This window comes from Pseudophryne corroboree, chromosome 8 (assembly GCF_028390025.1).
Source record: "Pseudophryne corroboree isolate aPseCor3 chromosome 8, aPseCor3.hap2, whole genome shotgun sequence".
NCBI classification, from domain to species: domain Eukaryota; kingdom Metazoa; phylum Chordata; class Amphibia; order Anura; family Myobatrachidae; genus Pseudophryne; species Pseudophryne corroboree.
This window is the reverse complement of record NC_086451.1, coordinates 374027751-374045994: the sequence shown is the minus strand read 5'-3', so window position 1 is coordinate 374045994 and position 18244 is coordinate 374027751. Positions and strand designations below refer to the sequence as shown.

The following is an 18244-nucleotide window of genomic DNA, read 5'->3' as shown; positions in this document are numbered from 1 at the left end:
CCACAAGTCGATTATCACAGCATTTTCATGCATTTGCTATGCTGCTTAATTAGCAGTCCCTGTCTTTAAAGTGGTCAGCTGCACGTAATTGCGGGGGCTTATGATAAAAGGTGTTAGTGTATGGCTGCTATTATGCACCTTTAACTATGTCCACACAAACATCTTTTATCTGTGTTATATATTTCAATAGGTACAATTAGCCCCAAAGGTAAATCCTATCCAAAAATATTGGTTGTAAGGTATATAGTCAGGTGCTGCTGCCAAACGTGTTTTATCAAAGTACCTAATATGTGCAGTCAGATCACCTCTCACATGTTCTCACATTTAGACAATCAGCTTTGATGAGTTTGTGGGGAATTGATCAAAAGGTATAATGACATGCAAGCTGCTGATCTGCACATACACCGTCCCGTTTAACATGTGCCGTATATGTAGCGCGTTATTGGCAGTATGATTGATCTCTTCATATGAATCTTAAAGAGTAAGGGCAATAGGTCACTAAGGCATGCACACTAAATCTTTGTCTTTGTTAATAGATTCATATGTCACTTCTATTGCGTATGTGATTTAATCACCATTAAGTTCTCATATGAATCTTATGTTCGTGTGACCGCTTTTATTGCATATGTAATTTGGTCACCGTCAGCATATCCCTATAGCATCTCTTAGTACGTGTCCAACATATGTTACACTGGTTCACATGGGCTCGTTTCTGTGAATATCTGTCCACACACCTATTGCTACACACACAGTTAGCTCTTTTCATAAACAATTCCTTCTGCTCTCTCCTTATCTGACTCAATCGATAGTCCTTCTATACGAGTGATCCTAATTCTATTAAATATAACTAATAACTACATTTCCTTTACATAATTGTAACATTATACACAGTGAGTATAGCAGGCAAATTCATGCCGCTCTGAAACGCCACCCAACGTGCACGTTTCACATCAGCTTCATCAGGGCAAAACCCGATTGTCCTAACAAAGATGGCTATAAAGGGGAGATCCGCCAATCATTGCAGGATGTCTTGTCACATGATCATACTACGTCACCTCTGCCTGTGCTCATACTATCCCCGTGATCTAAATTTGATTCCTGTTGAGTCCTATTAAATGATACTTAAAGCATCTAAAAATCCAGGAACGGATACAAATAGACATAAATTATAAAGTTAATGCTGTATTATTAATATGTATACAATGGTATATAACAAATCCCACATGAAATGTAATATTATTTTTGGTTATCTGATGAAGTGCCATTCATTTCGTGCTGTAACATATGGTTTCCTATGATCGGTATAACCTGATGCACTGCGGAGGGGGACGCGCATCCATATAATTTTCCTAAATTTAATAGTATTATACAGATTTAGTAGTCAGTAATTAGTAATACCACGTGAGTGTGCTTGTATAATATAAGTGAAATATGCATGATAAAAAATAAATCATCTGTGGTGAATGTAATATAATGTACTATGTTGTGATATAATTTTGTGTCAAAAAATTATAAAAGGTGAGCGTGCATTTGTGAAAAAAAAAAAAAAGGAAAAGAAAAAAGATATCAGATAAATTGGTGAACTGTGAAAAAATAAAGAGGTGATTTGACTAGAAAAAATATGATATGTACATTGTGTACATAATATACAAGGTGAAGAAGGTGGTGATTACTGAATATGAAGTTCAGGTATTGGCATATTAAATCCAATTAAATTGACAAGATAACTATATTTCTGTATGTACTCTATCAAGATGATTTAATAATAATATATTTGGAGTACTGCAAGAGAACCCCTCTCCTAAGGTATAATCAGTAGTATATTCCTTCTATTCTCTGACATAGAATGAGCAGATAATTATACCCACAAGATAATAAACAAATATTGCGATGTGTGCGCATACTCTTGTGTTGTCATCAAAATAAACATAGTAACAGAAATTTGGTTTGGTTCCGCACAGGAAAAATGTGGTAATGATGAACATAGATTAATACACAGATTGTAGAAAACTGTTCAGGGAATGACCAACGATACTAAGTTTAAATTTAAAGATTCTTAATGAAGACATCTAAATAATTATTTGAGTTGGTGGTGCTCCCAGAGTCAGTAATGGTTAAGCAAAGAGAAGAAAAAAGAAAGACTCTGTGTTGGGGCACGCTTAGAAATTTGAAATAAGTTTATTAAAACTTAACATTTAATTAATAACGAATAAAAGTAATGAGGAGTTTGATACAAAAAAATTGTTCAAGAACACAAAGTAAACATATATCTTGACAGAAATCAGGATAAGCCTGATACAAAATTATGGGCACCTGTGGTGAAAAATATACTGAAAAACATAAAAAATTACAAAAAATTAATATTATTAAGGTGCCTGAGTTAATCAAAATTCAAAATTGGAGTAGAGGTAAATGATATGTACATATAATCACCGCAGTGATAATTGTAGGTAAGCACCTAGTCTAAAACCTCATGAGAATAGATGAGAGGCACAAAGGTTCATAATTGAAATGTCAAATGACTGAGGGTAATCACCTGGTAGAGATTCTGTTTGCTAAAAGGCTAGATCCTTGTAGATAACAAAGCATTTAAGATAAAAGTATGATTATTAAAGATACAAAAGAGCATTGATAAATAAGCCTAAAGGCAAAGCCAATTGTAGATAAATAGAAGGTTTGCGGGAAAGTTGGATAAGGAATAGGTAAGTTTCAGAAGTTGCTCTAACACTTCTGCTGTTTGTGATCAGAGGTCACAATCTTACTGCACCTGATATTCCCAAGAGGTCACCCTACTAGGTACTGATCAGGCTTATCAGCGCTTAGCTTCCAAGGTCAGATGAGATTGGGCGTTGCTGCTGAAATATGGCAGTAATAAACACTAGGACACAAATGAGAGAGTGTAATGAGTAGTGAGCAACAAGGTACTTCTGCTGTCCAGTTTCTAGCACAGATTCTCTGTTGCTGTGAGCATTGCAGAGAGTAGTCTCGCATCTGGATGAGAGGGTACTAAAAATAGAAGTGAGATATGCTCAGAATAGGGAGGAAACCCTGCCTTCTGCTGTCCACTGTCTTATATAGATATATAGCGGACAGTGGATGAGAGAGGTGGGTTAGGCTTACCTATTGAAAAAAAGGGTGGTGGGAAAATTAGAAGAAGGAGAAGAAATGGTAATGTGGTGAGATCACAAATTAACAAAAAATTAAGTAAATTATGAAATAAAACAATCATGAAATCAACGATTAATTGGAAAAAGGAAAGTAAACACAGGCTGCATGGTAAAGGCTTACCAAAATGGGTATAAGACCCTGTTTATGCAGAAAGGATTCTGCAAAAAAGTATTACATTTAAAAGGAAATACCAGAAAATGGTTTAGAGTAATAATTAAGGATCAAAAATAGCAAACATGGAAAAAAACAATATTGATTATATATCAGTATCAGTTAAATAACTGGAGTCCAAATGGGCACATACAATACCAGGGAGTCCCAAAAAGTGATCTGAGCTAGAAAGAGTTCAGCATCACTGCGCACAGACGGACCGTTTCACCAGGGTGGCTTGTTCACTGTGTCAGGGCATAAGGAAAAAGCTGCTGTATTTAAGGCAGAGAAGGGAGGGAACTGGGAGGGCTTAACATCACTAGGGATTCCGATTGGTGGAAGTCCATAGTGACATCACCCTCATTTTAAATAGGGAATTGTGCTGATGAAAAAAAGGGAAACATCAAAGACATCAAAAACAGCAGAAGGCTGGCGAATGTTCTTACACCTGAAAGTGTAAATATAAAGTCATGAGGAGGTGGCTGCCGTATGAATAGTTCATTGAGATGTTCTGTATATCGGGATCCCACGATCGCGTCAGACCGGAAGTGTCGTTCTTGGCCGGAAGTCATGTGGTCGCGTGCGTTCCGGAGTTTGCGTTTCAACTGGACGTCAGGCCGGAAGTAAAGTCATCCGTTTATGCTATGAGGCTGGAGTTGCTAGGTAACCGTTGTTAGATGGCCGGATATACGGAAAAAAGGTTTTATCACGGCTGGAAGTGTTGCAATGCATTCGTGCACTGTTAGTAGCTCATCTTATTGCCATAGTATGCATTAGTGTGGTGGATCTTCATGGCTTGGGTCACATAGGAAACACTGAAAAAATATAAAAATAATAATAATAATAATAATAATAATGATAAATAAATAAATGGAAATATTGGATCTCCTAAAAACCGGGAGAGGGGAGAGAGACAAAGTGGTTAGTTAGAGTATTGGTTGCGGATGACACACTTATCGAGTACCACAGTCGATTTGTAAACTCCCCTATGGTATATAACCCATTTCCATAATAGCAAGGAGAGTGGGCTTCCCTGGGTGCGACTTCTAACCATCAGATGACAAAAACTCCAAACGCTTCCATATGCAGTTCATATATATACACCGTATCATGGATGCAGGTAAGTAAAGAGAAATCTGTATGTTTACGATCCCAATAGCCTATGCATAGGACTTAGGTCTCCATTATGAGGGACCCAGCTCCAACAGGATGATACGCACTTTGTTGTTTGTGTAGAATTACCACGTGCCTCACAACATCATTCACAGAGTCAAAAGATTCAATAAGTTTAAAAATTCCTATGCATAATATAATCAATTAAAGATATGGGATTGAAAAATATCATAAATCATTGATTTCAAAACAAATTTCATACCAATCAATATCCCTTATATGAAAGCAGGGAGATGATACAACACATTGATCATGCTTGAATTTTATAACCGTGTGAAGTTTATACATGCTTTACAACACATCAAAAAGGACTGATTGTCATCCCAGTGTGGAGTTTGTATGTGCTTCAAATCACAAAACTTGTTCAAATGTATCCAGAAGTGAAAGTGTCATCCCAGTGTGGAGTTTGTATATGCTTCAAACCACAAAAATTGAATATGCAGTCACTTACTCTCAAGAGATGATAATAACCCCCCTATAGGGGGTTATTATCATCTCTTGAGAGTAAGTGACTGCATATTCAATTTTTGTGGTTTGAAGCATATACAAACTCCACACTGGGATGACACTTTCACTTCTGGATACATTTGAACAAGTTTTGTGATTTGAAGCACATACAAACTCCACACTGGGATGACAATCAGTCCTTTTTGATGTGTTGTAAAGCATGTATAAACTTCACACGGTTATAAAATTCAAGCATGATCAATGTGTTGTATCATCTTCCTGCTTTCATATAAGGGCTATTGATTGGTATTAAATTTGTTTTGAAATCAATGATTTATGATATTTTTCAATCCCATATCTTTAATTGATTATATTATGCATAGGAATTTTTAAACTTATTGAATCTTTTGACTCTGTGAATGATGTTGTGAGGCACGTGGTAATTCTACACAAACAACAAAGTGCGTATCATCCTGTTGGAGCTGGGTCCCTCATAATGGAGACCTAAGTCCTATGCATAGGCTATTGGGATCGTAAACATACAGATTTCTCTTTACTTACCTGCATCCATGATATGGTGTATATATATGAACTGCATATGGAAGCGTTTGGAGTTTTTGTCATCTGATGGTTAGAAGTCGCACCCAGGGAAGCCCACTCTCCTTGCTATTATGGAAATGGGTTATATACCATAGGGGAGTTTACAAATCGACTGTGGTACTCGATAAGTGTGTCATCCGCAACCAATACTCTAACTAACCACTTTGTCTCTCTCCCCTCTCCCGGTTTTTAGGAGATCCAATATTTCCATTTATTTATTTATCATTATTATTATTATTATTATTATTTTTATATTTTTTCAGTGTTTCCTATGTGACCCAAGCCATGAAGATCCACCACACTAATGCATACTATGGCAATAAGATGAGCTACTAACAGTGCACGAATGCATTGCAACACTTCCAGCCGTGATAAAACCTTTTTTCCGTATATCCGGCCATCTAACAACGGTTACCTAGCAACTCCAGCCTCATAGCATAAACGGATGACTTTACTTCCGGCCTGACGTCCAGTTGAAACGCAAACTCCGGAACGCACGCGACCACATGACTTCCGGCCAAGAACGACACTTCCGGTCTGACGCGATCGTGGGATCCCGATATACAGAACATCTCAATGAACTATTCATACGGCAGCCACCTCCTCATGACTTTATATTTACACTTTCAGGTGTAAGAACATTCGCCAGCCTTCTGCTGTTTTTGATGTCTTTGATGTTTCCCTTTTTTTCATCAGCACAATTCCCTATTTAAAATGAGGGTGATGTCACTATGGACTTCCACCAATCGGAATCCCTAGTGATGTTAAGCCCTCCCAGTTCCCTCCCTCCTCTGCCTTAAATACAGCAGCTTTTTCCTTATGCCCTGACACAGTGAACAAGCCACCCTGGTGAAACGGTCCGTCTGTGCTCAGTGATGCTGAACTCTTTCTAGCTCAGATCACTTTTTGGGACTCCCTGGTATTGTATGTGCCCATTTGGACTCCAGTTATTTAACTGATACTGATATATAATCAATATTGTTTTTTTCCATGTTTGCTATTTTTGATCCTTAATTATTACTCTAAACCATTTTCTGGTATTTCCTTTTAAATGTAATACTTTTTTGCAGAATCCTTTCTGCATAAACAGGGTCTTATACCCATTTTGGTAAGCCTTTACCATGCAGCCTGTGTTTACTTTCCTTTTTCCAATTAATCGTTGATTTCATGATTGTTTTATTTCATAATTTACTTAATTTTTTGTTAATTTGTGATCTCACCACATTACCATTTCTTCTCCTTCTTCTAATTTTCCCACCACCCTTTTTTTCAATAGGTAAGCCTAACCCACCTCTCTCATCCACTGTCCGCTATATATCTATATAAGACAGTGGACAGCAGAAGGCAGGGTTTCCTCCCTATTCTGAGCATATCTCACTTCTATTTTTAGTACCCTCTCATCCAGATGCGAGACCACTCTCTGCAATGCTCACAGCAACAGAGAATCTGCGCTAGAAACTGGACAGCAGAAGTACCTTGTTGCTCACTACTCATTACACTCTCTCATTTGTGTCCTAGTGTTTATTACTGCCATATTTCAGCAGCAACGCCCAATCTCATCCGACCTTGGAAGCTAAGCGCTGATAAGCCTGATCAGTACCTAGTAGGGTGACCTCTTGGGAATATCAGGTGCAGTAAGATTGTGACCTCTGATCACAAACAGCAGAAGTGTTAGAGCAACTTCTGAAACTTACCTATTCCTTATCCAACTTTCCCGCAAACCTTCTATTTATCTACAATTGGCTTTGCCTTTAGGCTTATTTATCAATGCTCTTTTGTATCTTTAATAATCATACTTTTATCTTAAATGCTTTGTTATCTACAAGGATCTAGCCTTTTAGCAAACAGAATCTCTACCAGGTGATTACCCCCTCAGTCATTTGACATTTCAATTATGAACCTTTGTGCCTCTCATCTATTCTCATGAGGTTTTAGACTAGGTGCTTACCTACAATTATCACTGCGGTGATTATATGTACATATCATTTACCTCTACTCCAATTTTGAATTTTGATTAACTCAGGCACCTTAATAATATTAATTTTTTGTAATTTTTTATGTTTTTCAGTATATTTTTCACCACAGGTGCCCATAATTTTGTATCAGGCTTATCCTGATTTCTGTCAAGATATATGTTTACTTTGTGTTCTTGAACAATTTTTTTGTATCAAACTCCTCATTACTTTCATTCGTTATTAATTAAATGTTAAGTTTTAATAAACTTATTTCAAATTTTTAAGCGTGCCCCAACACAGAGTCTTTCTTTTTTCTTCTCTTTGCTTAATCAAAATAAACATGAAATTGGGATAGATTAAACAACATTAATAATATACACAAAATATGTAAGATTTATTTAATAATTCATTGTAAGTTCCCCTATCCGTCCTGGGTAGATAAATAGTTGTCAGTACTTTCCAATCTTTATAATGTCTTAAATTCACAAGTGTATCTGTCAATGGGTAAACAGATGCTCCAACTAGATGATCATTGGTCGCCAACAGGAATTCTAAGTAAGTCTCATCTTCTCATGATAGTATCCCTCTAGGATGTAATTTGACCCAATGTAAGTTCTACATGCACACAAAAGGTAAGTATTAGGTATGCATATGAATGAGCATTAAAGGTGAATAGGTAACTCACTCATGTGGAAAATTCTAGATAGTATTAAAAATACATATGGATGAGCATTCCAGGTAAGTGAGTAGTTCCCTCATATAGAGAGATCTAGGTACAGATAGTATCACATGGCTATTTACCCTATATTGCCTCTGCCCTTACAAAAAGGGTAGATAGCTATAATTTTCATTTAAACCTTTTGGGTACTGGCAGCCCATCAAAAATATCATTTTGCTCTCAAATCTGAGGAGAACTCCATCTATGTCCCCACCTCGAATGTTTGTTTCAAAATGTCTCCTACCAAAGGCCTGAAGGCCCTTTGGGATCCCGTTGTGGTGTTGCAGAAAGTGTTTAGCTACTGGGGTCAGAGTTTTAAATTTCAATTTGTCCTGTCTAGCATTCCTGATACTGCCAATATGCTCCAATAATCTTACCTTTAATGGCCTGATTGTTTTGCCAATATAAATCAGGTTGCAGGGACAGATTAGTTCATACACCACCCCTGTTGTGGTACAATCAATGTAGCTATTGATCTCCCTTTTCCTTCCATATTTATCCCTATATTCTGTTTTAGGGATCATATATTGGCAGGCTTTACACTGTCTGCAACAAAAGGATCCTTTCTTTTGATGTGGTGGTTTCTGTAAAGATGGTAAGTGGCTTCTTACCAAGAAGTCCTTCAAGTTGCGCGACCTCCTCCAACTGATTTGGACTTTATTTGGTAAAATCTCATTCAGATCATCATCTGTTTTCAGGACTGACCAGTGATTCTGTAAAATAGTATTTATTTCACGCCATTTGTTGTTAAAGGTACCTATGAATCGTACTGGCTCATCTTTTGCAATTTTAGGCTTAGGGACAAGTAAAGACTCTCTGGAATAAGTTTTGATGTCACGTTTCGCTGTCTTCAAGACCCTGTTACTATATCCCCTCTGTTTCAATCTGTCCACCAGCTGTTGTTCTCTTACGGCAAAATGAGTTGGTTCCGAGCAATTCCTCTTAATGCGTAATAATTCGCCTTTGGGTATCCCTTTGATAGTTGTAGGTAGATGTGAGCTGCCAGAGTGCAGGATGCTGTTGGTAGCAGTTTTTTTTCTGAAAATATCAGTGGAAATTGAACCATCACTATTGATGTTTATAGTGAGGTCCAAGAAATTGACGGTCTCTTGACTCATTTCACCTGTAAGTTTCAGGTTCAGATCATTGATGTTAAGTTTGGTGATAAATTCTTCCAATAAATTCCGGTCCCCATCCCAAAGGATGAGGACGTCATCAATGAATCTGAGATACAGTAGGATGTGATCTGTATACTTCGCATAGCTATCCTGAAACACTGTTTCCCTCTCCCACCATCCCAGGTAGAGGCCTGCATACGTGGGGGCACAAGCAGTCCCCATAGCTGTGCCTCTAACCTGGAGATAGTATCGTTCATTACATGTGAAATAATTTTTCGTTAATATGAACTCAAGTAGGGAGAGTAGAAATGTGTTCAGCTTGTGTTGTATGTTCATATCAAGGAAAAATGTAATTGCTTTGATACCCTTCGCGTGATCTATACTGGTGTACAGGCTCTCGACATCATATGTCGCTAGCCAGGTGCCTGGGGTCACAGTGATGTTCTGGATTCGATTCAGAACATCCATAGTGTCTCTGACATAGGAAGGTAAGGCTAAAACAAAATGTCGTAGATATTGGTCTACAAAAATACTAGCCTTTTCAGTCAAACTTCCCATGCCAGAGACAATCGGTCTCCCAGGTGGGGTAACCTCATTCTTATGAACTTTGGGGAGTAGGTATAGGGTTGGGACTGTTGGTTTCTCAGAGAAGCCTTACCTTCCTATGTCAGAGACACTATTTCTCGTAGTCCGTAGTGGATGCTGGGCGCCCATCCCAAGTGCGGATTGTCTGCAATTCCTGTACATAGTTATTGTTACAAAAATCGGGTTTTGTTGTGAGCCATCTTTTCAGAGGCTCCATTTGTTATCATACTGTTAACCAGGGTTCCTATCATGTGTTATATGGTGTGATTGGTGTGGCTGGTATGAGTCTTACCCGGGATTCAAAAATCCTTCCTTATTGTGTCAGCTCTTCCGGGCACAGTTCCTAACTGAGGCTTGGAGGAGGGTCATAGGGGGAGGAGCCAGTGCACATCAGATAGTCCTAAATCTTTCTTTAGATGTGCCCAGTCTCCTGCGAAGCCGTCTATTCCCCATGGTCCTTACGGAGTCCTCAGCATCCACTACGGACTACGAGAAATAGAATTACCGGTGAGTAAATTCTTATTTACTGACTACTAAATCTGTATAATACTATTAAATTTAGGAAAATTATATGGATGCGCGTCCCCCTCCGCAGTGCATCAGGTTATACCGATCATAGGAAACCATATGTTACAGCATGAAATGAATGGCACTTCATCAGATAACCAAAAATAATATTACATTTCATGTGGGATTTGTTATATACCATTGTATACATATTAATAATACAGCATTAACTTTATAATTTATGTCTATTTGTATCCGTTCCTGGATTTTTAGATGCTTTAAGTATCATTTAATAGGACTCAACAGGAATCAAATTGAGATCACGGGGATAGTATGAGCACAGGCAGAGGTGACGTAGTATATGATCATGTGACAAGACATCCTGCAATGATTGGCGGATCTCCCCTTTATAGCCATCCTTGTTAGGACAATCAGGTTTTGCCCTGATGAAGCTGATGTGAAACGTGCACGTTGGGTGGCGTTTCAGAGCGGCATGAATTTGCCTGTTATACTCACTGTGTATAATGTTACAATTATGTAAAGGAAATGTAGTTATTAGTTATATTTAATAGAATTAGGATCACTCGTATAGAAGGACTATCGATTGAGTCAGATAAGGAGAGAGCAGAAGGAATTGTTTATGAAAAGAGCTAACTGTGTGTGTAGTAATAGGTGTGTGGACAGATATTCACAGAAACGAGCCCATGTGAACCAGTGTAACATATGTTGGACACGTACTAAGAGTTGCTATAGGGATATGCTGACGGTGACCAAATTACATATGCAATAAAAGCGGTCACACGAACATAAGATTCATATGAGAACTTAATGGTGATTAAATCACATACGCAATAGAAGTGACATATGAATCTATTAACAAAGACAAAGATTTAGTGTGCATGCCTTAGTGACCTATTGCCCTTACTCTTTAAGATTCATATGAAGAGATCAATCATACTGCCAATAACGCGCTACATATACGGCACATGTTAAACGGGACGGTGTATGTGCAAATCAGCAGCTTGCATGTCATTATACCTTTTGATCAATTCCCCGCAAACTCATCAAAGCTGATTATCTAAATGTGAGAACATGTGAGAGGTGATCTGACTGCACATATTAGGTACTTTGATAAAACACGTTTGGCAGCAGCACCTGACTATATACCTTACAACCAATATTTTTGGATAGGATTTACCTTTGGGGCTAATTGTACCTATTGAAATATATAACACAGATAAAAGATGTTTGTGTGGACATAGTTAAAGGTGCATAATAGCAGCCATACACTAACACCTTTTATCATAAGCCCCCGCAATTACGTGCAGCTGACCACTTTAAAGACAGAGACTGCTAATTAAGCAGCATAGCAAATGCATGAAAATGCTGTGATAATCGACTTGTGGTTTATAACACGTATGAAAAGGCTGTGACAAACAGTTTGTAGCTTACAACACGTATTAGTGGTTTCTCCCCAAAAACCGGTATAGCAGGATTAGGTTAATCGCAGCAGTGACATGCCATATAAACACATAATATAATAAATAATATGCGATGGTGAAAAGTTGAATTTGACTACATCAGTGACACACTTGTGCAGTTGAATGTGAGAGTACTGCGCATGTCAACCTGTCCCAATCTCCTTATGAATCTTCTTGTAACAGATAAGTTATAATCACATCATATAAGTCACAGAGTTGTGGGGCTAGTAAAAAGAACCACAACACATTAAGGTGTAACATATTATAATGAACAAATCACTTTAGGTGACGCCGACAGGTGATTTCATAAGGATTCAATTCCATGTGAATAAATACGGGGCAGTGATATTAGATCCATAGAACTGCATTAGTGCACAGCTCAATATATCACGGGGTGTTATATCCGTAATAATATCGGTGATACACTTGTGAAGTGGAAATCGAGAATACTGCATATGCCAGCACATTCTATTTTGTGTATGATTTTCTCTGCAATAGATAAGGTTTAGTTACACCGAACCAGTTACAATGTCGCGGCAGGCAAAAAGAGAACCGCAACTTTGTATGGTCCAACATGTTACAGCTGTCCTTTCTTCCAACAAATCCCTCTGATAATGTAGATAGGGGATTTTGAAAGGAATATTACGGGGCCCTGGTATTGGACAATAGAGGGTGTTATATCCGTAACAACATCGGTGACACACTTGTGAAGTGAAAATTGAGAACACTGCATATGCCAGTATATTCTATTTTGTGTATGATTTTTTTCTGCAATAAATAAGGTTTAGTTACACCGAACCAGTTACAATGTTGCGGTAGGCAAAAAGAGAACCGCAACTTTGTATGGTCCAACATGTTACAGTTGTCCTTTTTCCAACAAATCCCTCTGATAATGTAGATAGATGATTTTGAAAGGAATATTACGGGGCCCTGGTATTGGACAATAGAACTGTACAAACACACAGTTGAATATATCACAGAGTGCTCTCTCTGCAAACAATAAGAATGTGGATAGGGAATTTGAACGGATTAACCCAATATGTTGTTAGACATTAGGGTCAGATAGAGATACAGGGAATTTTTCTAGTATCAACTCAGATTCATATTTCAGAGAACCCTGGGACTATTGAAAATTGTAGCAATTTATTGGACCCGTATCCACATAACTGTATTGGAAATGTTCAGACTATCACGAGTGGTCCAGATTCATAAATAATAACATTACCATAAATAGGAACACAATAAATAATACACAGTGAATATAATTTTAATAGGTATGGTATCTTTTATTGAAAAAATATTTTGTTCACCATATATATTTCACATCGTTTTAATTAATTATCATTAAAAATAAGAATTTACTTACCGATAATTCTATTTCTCGGAGTCCGTAGTGGATGCTGGGGTTCCTGAAAGGACCATGGGGATAGCGGCTCCGCAGGAGACAGGGCACAAAAGTAAAGCTTTCCGATCAGGTGGTGTGCACTGGCTCCTCCCCCTATGACCCTCCTCCAAGCCAGTTAGGTACTGTGCCCGGACGAGCGTACACAATAAGGGAGGAATTTTGAATCCCGGGTAAGACTCATACCAGCCACACCAATCACACCGTACAACTTGTGATCAAACCCAGTTAACAGTATGATAACAGAGGAGCCTCTGAAAGATGGCTTCCTAAACAATAACCCGAATTAGTTAACAATAACTATGTACAATTATTGCAGATAATCCGCACTTGGGATGGGCGCCCAGCATCCACTACGGACTCCGAGAAATAGAATTATCGGTAAGTAAATTCTAATTTTCTCTATCGTCCTAGTGGATGCTGGGGTTCCTGAAAGGACCATGGGGATTATACCAAAGCTCCCAAACGGGCGGGAGAGTGCGGATGACTCTGCCGCACCGAATGAGAGAACTCCAGGTCCTCCTTAGCCAGAGTTGTTCTCCCCTGACCACGTAGCTGCTCGGCAAAGTTGTAATGCCGAGACCCCTCGGGCAGCCGCCCAAGATGAGCCCACCTTCCTTGTGGAGTGGGCCTTTACAGATTTAGGCTGTGGCAGGCCTGCCACAGAATGTGCAAGTTGGATTGTGCTACAGATCCAACGAGCAATCGTCTGCTTAGACGCAGGAGCACCCATCTTGTTGGGTGCATACAATATAAACAACGAGTCAGATTTTCTGACTCCCGCTGTCCTTGCAATATATATTTTTAATGCTCTGACAACGTCCAGTAACTTGGAGTCCTCCAAGTCACTTGTAGCCGCAGGCACTACAATAGGCTGGTTCAGATGAAATGCTGACACCACCTTAGGGAGAAAATGCGGACGAGTCCGCAGTTCTGCCCTGTCCGAATGGAAAATCAGATATGGGCTTTTGTAAGATAAAGCTGCCAGTTCTGACACTCTCCTGGCCGAAGCCAGGGCTAGTAACATGGTCACTTTCCATGTGAGATATTTTAAATCCACCTTTTTTAGTGGTTCAAACCAATGAGATTTTAGAAATTCCAAAACCACATTGAGATCCCACGGTGCCACTGGAGGCACCACAGGAGGCTGTATATGCAGCACTCCCTTAACAAAAGTCTGGACTTCAGGAACTGAAGCCAATTCTTTTTGAAAGAAAATCGACAGGGCCGAAATTTGAACCTTAATAGATCCCAATTTGAGACCCATAGACAATCCTGATTGCAGGAAATGTAGGAATCGACCCAGTTGAAATTCCTCCGTCGGAGCACTCCGATCCTCGCACCACGCAACATATCTTCGCCAAATGCGGTGATAGTGTTGCACGGTTACTTCCTTCCTTGCTTTAATCAAAGTAGGAATGACTTCTTCCGGCATGCCTTTTTCCTTTAGGATCCGGCGTTCAACCGCCATGCCGTCAAACGCAGCCGCGGTAAGTCTTGAAACAGACAGGGACCCTGCTGAAGCAAGTCCCTCCTTAGAGGTAGAGGCCACGGATCTTCCGTGATCATCTCTTGAAGTTCCGGGTACCAAGTCCTTCTTGGCCAATCCGGAACCACTAGTATCGTTCTTACGCCTCTTTGCCGTATAATTCTCAATACTTTTGGTATGAGAGGCAGAGGAGGAAACACATACACCGACTGGTACACCCAAGGCGTTACCAGCGCGTCCACAGCTATTGCCTGCGGATCTCTTGACCTGGCGCAATACCTGTCCAGTTTTTTGTTGAGGCGAGACGCCATCATGTCCACCATTGGTCTTTCCCAACGGGTTACCAGCATGTGGAAGACTTCCGGATGAAGTCCCCACTCTCCCGGGTGAAGGTCGTGTCTGCTGAGGAAGTCTGCTTCCCAGTTGTCCACTCCCGGGATGAACACTGCTGACAGTGCTATCACATGATTCTCTGCCCAGCGAAGAATCCTTGCAGCTTCTGCCATTGCACTCCTGCTTCTTGTGCCGCCCTGTCTGTTTACATGGGCGACTGCCGTGATGTTGTCCGACTGGATCAACACCGGTTTTCCTTGAAGCAGAGGTTCTGCCTGGCTTAGAGCATTGTAGATTGCTCTTAGTTCCAGAATGTTTATGTGAAGAGACGTTTCCAGGCTCGTCCACACTCCCTGGAAGTTTCTTCCTTGTGTGACTGCTCCCCAGCCTCTCAGGCTGGCGTCCGTGGTCACCAGGATCCAATCCTGTATGCCGAATCTGCGGCCCTCCAATAGATGAGCACTCTGCAACCACCACAGAAGAGATACCCTTGTCCTTGGAGACAGGGTTATCCGCTGGTGCATCTGAAGATGCGACCCTGACCATTTGTTTAACAGATCCCTCTGGAAAATTCGTGCATGGAATCTGCCGAATGGAATTGCTTCGTAAGAAGCCACCATTTTTCCCAGGACTCTTGTGCATTGATATACAGACACCTTTCCTGGTTTTAGGAGGTTCCTGACAAGCTCGGACAACTCCTTGGCTTTTTCCTCCGGGAGAAAAACCTTTTTCTGAACCGTGTCCAGAATCATCCCTAGGAACAGCAGACGAGTTGTTGGCATTAACTGGGATTTTGGAATATTCAGAATCCAGCCGTGCTGTTTTAGCACTTCTTGAGACAGTGCTAATCCCCTCTCTAGCTGTTCTCTGGACCTTGCCCTTATTAGGAGATCGTCCAAGTATGGGATAATTAATACGCCTTTTCTTCGAAGAAGAATCATCATCTCGGCCATTACCTTTGTAAAGACCCGAGGTGCCGTGGACAATCCGAACGGCAGCGTCTGAAACTGATAGTGACAGTTTTGTACAACGAACCTGAGGTACCCCTGGTGTGAGGGGTAAATTGGAACGTGGAGGTACGCATCCTTGATGTCCAAGGACACCATAAAGTCCCCTTCTTCCAGGTTCGCTATCACTGCTCTGAGTGACTCCATTTTGAACTTGAACTTCTTTATGTACAGGTTCAAGGACTTCAGATTTAGAATAGGTCTTACCGAGCCGTCCGGCTTCGGTACCACAAATAGAGTGGAATAATACCCCTTTCCCTGTTGTAGAAGAGGTACCTTGACTATCACCTGCTGAGAGTACAGCTTGTGAATGGCATCCAAAACCGTCTCCCTTTCGGAGGGGGACGTTGGTAAAGCAGACTTCAGGAAACGGCGAGGCGGATCTGTCTCTAGTTCCAACCTGTACCCCTGAGATATTATCTGCAGGATCCAGGGATCTACCTGCGAGTGAGCCCACTGCGCGCTGAAATTCTTGAGACGACCGCCCACCGCCCCCGAGTCCGCTTGAGAAGCCCCAGCGTCATGCTGAGGCTTTTGTAGAAGCGGGGGAGGGCTTCTGTTCCTGGGAAGGAGCTGCCTGTTGGTGTCTCTTCCCCCTTCCTCTGCCTCGTGGCAGATATGAATATCCCTTTGCTCTCTTGTTTTTAAAGGAACGAAAGGGCTGCGGTTGAAAAGTCGGTGTCTTTTTCTGTTGGGGAGTAGCTTGAGGTAAAAAGGTGGATTTCCCGGCTGTAGCCGTGGCCACCAAATCTGATAGACCGACTCCAAATAACTCCTCCCCTTTATACGGCAAAACTTCCATATGCCGTTTTGAGTCCGCATCGCCTGACCACTGTCGCGTCCATAAACTTCTTCTGGCCGAAATGGACATAGCACTTACCCGTGATGCCAGTGTGCAGATATCCCTCTGTGCATCACGCATATAAAGAAATGCATCCTTTATTTGCTCTAAAGACAGTAAAACATTGTCCCTATCCAGGGTATCAATATTTTCAATCAGGGACTCTGACCAAACTACTCCAGCACTGCACATCCAGGCTGACGCTATAGCTGGTCGTAGTATAACACCTGTATGTGTGTATATACTTTTTTGGATATGTTCCATCCTCCTATCTGTTGGATCTTTAAGTGCGGCCGTCTCAGGAGAGGGTAACGCCACTTGTTTTGATAAGCGTGTGAGCGCCTTATCCACCCTAGGAGGTGTTTCCCAGCGCGCCCTAACCTCTGACGGGAAAGGGTATAAAGCTAATAACTTCTTTGAAATTAGCATCTTTTTATCGGGGGCAACCCACGCTTCATCACATACATCATTTAGTTCTTCTGATTCAGGAAAAACTATAGGTAGTTTTTTCACACCCCACATAATACCCTGTTTAGTGGTACCTGTAGTATCAGCTAAATGTAACGCCTCCTTCATTGCCAAAATCATATAACGTGTGGCCCTACTGGAAAATACGGTTGATTCGTCACCGTCGCCACTGGAATCAGTGCCTGTGTCTGGGTCTGTGTCGACCGACTGAGGCAAAGGGCGTTTTACAGCCCCTGACGGTGTTTGAGGCGCCTGGACAGGCACTAACTGATTGTCCGGCCGTCTCATGTCGTCAAACGACTGCTTTAGCGTGTTGACACTATCCCGTAATTCCATAAATAAAGGCATCCATTCTGGTGTCGACCCCCTAGGAGGTGACATCCCCATATTTGGCAATTGCTCCGCCTCCACACCAATATCGTCCTCATACATGTCGACACACACGTACCGACACACAGCAGACACACAGGGAATGCTCTTAACGAAGACAGGACCCCACTAGCCCTTTGGGGAGACAGAGGGAGAGTTTGCCAGCACACACCAAAAGCGCTATATATGACAGGGATAGCCTTATAATAAGTGCTCCCTGTATAGCTGCTTTTATAATATAATTTTTGCCACTATTTTGCCCCCCCTCTCTTGTTTTACCCTGTTTCTGTAGTGCAGTGCAGGGGAGAGACCTGGGAGCCGTCCTGACCAGCGGAGCTGTGTAAGGAAAATGGCGCTGTGTGCTGAGGAGATAGGCCCCGCCCCTTTTCCGGCGGGCTCGTCTCCCGCTCTTTAGTGTATTCTGGCAGGGGTT

At 40.8% G+C, this 18244-nt stretch overlaps 1 protein-coding gene and 2 pseudogenes across 1 annotated transcript in view; 2 read left to right on the top strand and 1 right to left on the bottom strand.

Moving 5' to 3' along the window:
• The window catches only part of LOC134949163 (sphingolipid delta(4)-desaturase/C4-monooxygenase DES2-like), a 180094-nt gene that overhangs the window by 42833 nt on the left and 119017 nt on the right, over positions 1–18244 (top strand). The window lies entirely within an intron of this gene.
• Positions 2756–2874, bottom strand: LOC134953298 (5S ribosomal RNA; annotated as a pseudogene).
• On the top strand, positions 7061–7179 carry LOC134952562 (5S ribosomal RNA; annotated as a pseudogene).